Source organism: Mus musculus, chromosome 18 (genome assembly GCF_000001635.26).
Source record: "Mus musculus strain C57BL/6J chromosome 18, GRCm38.p6 C57BL/6J".
NCBI lineage: Eukaryota > Metazoa > Chordata > Mammalia > Rodentia > Muridae > Mus > Mus musculus.
Window position 1 is genome coordinate 59,548,043 of NC_000084.6, and position 4,983 is coordinate 59,553,025.

The window sequence follows — 4,983 nt, forward strand, 5'->3', positions numbered from 1 at the left end:
GTTTTAAAAACAAAGAAAGAACATGAAGTTAAGTAAGGAAGGAGAAAAGGGAAATCTGGGACAGGGAAAAGAATATGATCAAAATATACTATATGAAAACAAAATTCGAATACAAAATTTAAAAATGGTCTATTAATTATTATATTTTTAATATATTCAATTTTGCTACCTAGAATTTTATAAAAATAAATATGACACATGGAATTAAATTTACTGTTGCCAATTTGTGCTTGGAATCTATTTTTCCATGCAAATATTAGAATAAAAGAAGTGACCACGACACATTGGCAGATATGTTTAATTTTAGTTTTAAAGTTTATTTAAACACAAAAGGCAGAAATCTGGGCCCTCAAAAACCACCAAGCAATCAACAAGTCACATTTTACAAACTTCACGTTCCACATTCTCTCTTACCTGTTTTCCTCCATTTCTCCAAGCTTTGTGTTTGGTGATCGAGTCTCTGTGAACAGTTGATAATGGATGAAACTCAAGGTGAGTGTTTCTGCACACATTACAAGTCCTATAGCACAATGTGTAAACCTCCCTCGGGTGCTTTATACAGTTAGTATCTATCTGAGAGGTTTGATAATCATCTTACAACTTTGGCAATTAGTTGAGAAAAGTAGGAAAGGTTATCTCTAGTCTGTTACTGAGAAGAAATTAAAAGATCAGTATTAATTTATCCAGACAGTTCATGCTTAGTTAGTTCAGCTCACATCAAGAGTACTGTGCAGGAACTGGAAAGCTGGTTTTTCAGGGAAGGACATTTGTTTCTAACCTTTACAATCTGAGTTCAAGTGCCAGCATCCACACAGTGGAAAGAATCAACTCCCACAGTTTGCCCTCTGTTCTCCACACATAAACATGTGTATTTATTTACTTACGTAAATAAATAAATTGCATAAATAAATAAGTACAATTTCAAATACTTCGTAAAAAGAGAAATCTTATATAAGTTAGTCACAAGCCTTGACTCTGACTTTTCCAAGTTTCTTCATTAGTCTTTAGCCTTCGTAGGTGCGGGCCATCAAGGTGACCTTCCATGGCTTTGCTGTCAGTGTCTCAAGTAACCCAGTCACAGTCTCCTTTGTTTTCAATACCATATTTGGAAATAGTTCTGTGTGGTATGGAGGAGAAAAGCAAAACAAAGTAAATAGAACATGTCAAGATGCCACTACTAATTTCACATAATGACTGTTACTATAATTTCCATTCAGATGTCTCAGAGGGCATCTAAACTCATGAGTGTCACACACGAGACTAATAAAAACATTATTAGGCATGGAGGAAACAAAAAATTCTGTCTAAAAGAACTAAAAACAAACACAGGCCAAAAGGGGACAAAAAGGGTAACATTTTCTCATAACCTTGTTTTGGGAATTATACAAAACATTTTCTGACTATTAGGAAGCATGGCAGTGTTGGTACTTTTTTTTTTAATGGATTCTTATAAGTTTACCCAATAAATTCACACTTTATTTTTTTTGGTGATGCATGGTGGCAGATAATGTTAGCAGAAATGTTTCCCGATGTCCTTGTACTACCTCTTGGTACTCCATTTGTAATTATCCAAGAAATTCTGGATAAATAATTGTGACTTTTTTTTCATTTTTGTGGAATCAAACATGGAGATTTTTAAACTATAGATTATCGACAAGACCATGCCTATCTTACATTGCTATGACAAAATACCTGATACTGAATAGTAATAAATCAATGAGGTTTATTTACAGTAACAGTCACATTTCTGAAGACCGAAAATTCAAAATGAAGTGGCTTTTGCTGAAGTCCCCCTGCTGCTCCATGCATGGCCCAAGAACACAAGGCAAAGAAGGACCCATAGTGAGATGAAAGCAAGGGAAAATTGAGACCTCTGAACTTGTTTGTACCACTCAGTCTTGGAGTGATCATTCCAGTCCACGTAGGGTATAGAAGCACTTCTGTGAGGCAGCACTGATGTACTCCTAAGGGCTCAGTCCCATGTTGTCCACGCTCCTAAGCCCTGCCTCAGTGAGGAAGTAAGCTTCTGTATGAGTTTTGGAGAGAGCAAATCCTACTCAAATCGTAGAAGGCAATGAACTCGGAAGGCAGGTGTCTCTCCCACCCTTCAGTTCCTTGGAATACACACTCTGGAGGGGAAGTGCTGGGTCATATGTTGTTGTAGTTTAAAATTTCTTAGGAACATCCATCCATACTGTTTTGAATAATAACTATATTAACATATTAAAATGCAGGTGGTGCAGAATTCTCTTCCCTCCCCATCTTCTCTAGTAATTGTCATTGTTCGTATTCTCGATAATAGACATTGTTCCTGGAGTGGGGTGGGGTTATCTTATTGTAGTTTAATTTGCATTTCCCTTGCTTTTAGTGATGATGAACATTTTTTCGTATACCTGTTGATTATTTCTTTATGTTTTCTCTTTGAAGGAAGAAAGTGTATCTATTGCTTAGATTTATATATTAATTTCCTCCTATGTGCTGAATGTTTATTGTAACACTAACCAGAAAACCAAAAATTAGATAAGCATACATATAACAAAACCTAGATTAAAAACATATGTGTATTATTCCAGGACTGACCATTTGGTATTGGATAACTGACTAAGCAGCTCATTCCAGTGGAAGACTATTTCTCCTGCTCTCATTATTCCTTAGTTGCCTGTAGCTCTTAGTTTAATATTGGGGCCTTATGAGATTTTTCTTCTCCCATATTAACATGCTGGTCAGTGTTGTCCGAGTGCAGATAGACCTTCTTTACTCACTCATATTGTTGATGTGACATTGCTGAAGCTCATGTCTATTCTCAGCGATACCTTATCACAGCAGAGTTCCTGGTCCTCTGGTTCTTTAAATCTTTCCACCCCCTGTTTGGCAATATTTCCTGAGCTCTAGGTACAAGAGTTGTATTACCCAATATATTCATTGTGGCTGGTGGGGCAAATATTTTAAACTATATTACACCCTATATTGAAAGCTTCTTTAGAAAAGTAACTGATCCATGTTTTTGTCTAAGTAAATGTTAAAAGTACAACGCGTTGGAGATATTATATTGATGGAAAGCAGAGATGCCCTAAGAATGACTGGTGTGGTGAGAAAAGAAGCCAGTTTGAACACATTTCCATTCACTAATTTGGTATAAGGTGAGACTCAAAAGGAAAATAATAATTATAGCTAATTGAAACAAATTTAAGTGCCTGAAATTCTCCTACATCTTAATGAAACCACATGGAAAAATTAAAATGAAGTGTATATTGCTTGCTTGCAATATGAAATGGTTCATTAAATATTCTAAAGAGATGAGCTGTGCCTGCTTAATCTGTTTTCCTCTTGAGAGCAAAAGCTCTAAAGGAAAGTTAATGTTATTAATACCTGTTGTCTTTATTGTTTTGCTTTGCAGGTGCTACCATACTATCAAGAGCATGACTCATCTTCTCAGTTTCTTAGTTTCTTCTGGAATCATCTGTTGTCTGCAGAATAGCAGCCTGCGGTGCTGCCATGCCTTCTGGGGATTCTGGCTCTTGTTGGATATTGATCACGTGATTCTGTACTTGCAAGTTATGGAGCTCAGCTTCCAAGAAAACTTCACTCCTTGGAAATAAATCAAGAGATTCTGATTGCTTATGCTTCTAGCTACCCTTTAAAGACACTGGCCATTATAATATCCTAATAAACTACTTCATAGTTTCCAATATTTCTGACTGTTGATTTAAATATATATTAATACAGAACACTGGCTTATATCAGACACATTAAGTGATATGTGAGGAGAGAATGCACAATTTAAAAAACTAGAACTCCCCTTGATACATCAAGGAATGGTCCTCTCATTGAAAGTAGTAGGTTGTCAGCAGATCCACATCTCTTCTTCTTCTCCCCCAGACCCCTTTTCTCTGCAGTCTCATTCCCAGCTCTATAGCAGAAAAGCTGCTATGGTCTCCATTTCCTCTCTGAGCCCATAAGATAACAGGTCAGCAGAAAATTTCCTACCAATTAACACACAGCCATCACATTCTGCTCAAGTCCAGGGAGGAAGCAGAAACCAAAGAACAAAATGCTCAACAGGGACAAAACCAGATATTATTTACCAGACTGATGAGCGTCCCAATTCCAGACGCCCAGACATCAGCATCGAAACAGTCAACGACAATCAGGACAACATGTCTTCCCTAGAGTACAGCAACCCTACCAGAGCACATGCTAAGTATTCTAACATAGGTGAAGCCCTAGAAAATGACTTGAAAACAGCCTATATGAAGATTTCCTTAAAGAGTAAATAAATCCATTAAAGAATCCAGGAAAACATAAATAAACAGTGGAAGGGAATGAATAAAGCTATTCAAGTAATGAAGAAAACCCAAACTGAAGGAATTCTGAAAATAAAAATATAATGGGGAATTCAAACAGAAACTATAGATGCAAACTTCACAAACAGAATGCAAAGTAGAAGAAATAATCTCAGATGTTGAAGATCTGATAAAAAATGGATACATCTGTCAAAGTAAATATTGAATATATAAATTTCCTACACAAAGCATCCAGAAAAACTGTGAGACTGTGAAAAGAACAAATCTAAGATTAATAAGATATTATAATAATATATTATAATAAGAATAATAAGAGGAATAGAGGGAGAAAGATAAACCCATATCAAAGGCTCAGAAAATATTTTCAACAAGAACATAGGAAAAAATTTTCTTAATCTAAAATAGGAGCTGCCTGCAAAGGTATAAGAAGTATACAGAACACCAAACAGACTGCACCAGAAAGATATTCCCATCATCATATTAATCAAATCACTGAATGAATGTAATACAGAAAGAATATTAAAAGTTGCCAGGGAAAAAGACCAAGTAACATATAAAGACAGAACTACCAGAATTAGACCTGACTCCTGACTTCTCAGGGGAAAATCTTTTTTTTTTTTTTTTTTTGGTTGGTCGAGACAGGGTTTCTCTATGTAGTCCTGGCTGTCCTGGAACTACT

The 4,983-nt window shown here is 35.9% G+C and overlaps 1 long non-coding RNA gene across 1 annotated transcript; it reads left to right on the plus strand.

Annotated features, from left to right (window-relative positions):
• The first annotated feature begins 267 nt into the window (after positions 1-267).
• On the plus strand, positions 268-3,689 carry Gm52338. The gene is made up of 2 exons (XR_003952597.1): positions 268-492; positions 3,398-3,689. It is a non-coding gene; the product is annotated as a predicted gene, 52338 (long non-coding RNA).
• The last annotated feature ends 1,294 nt before the right edge of the window (positions 3,690-4,983 follow it).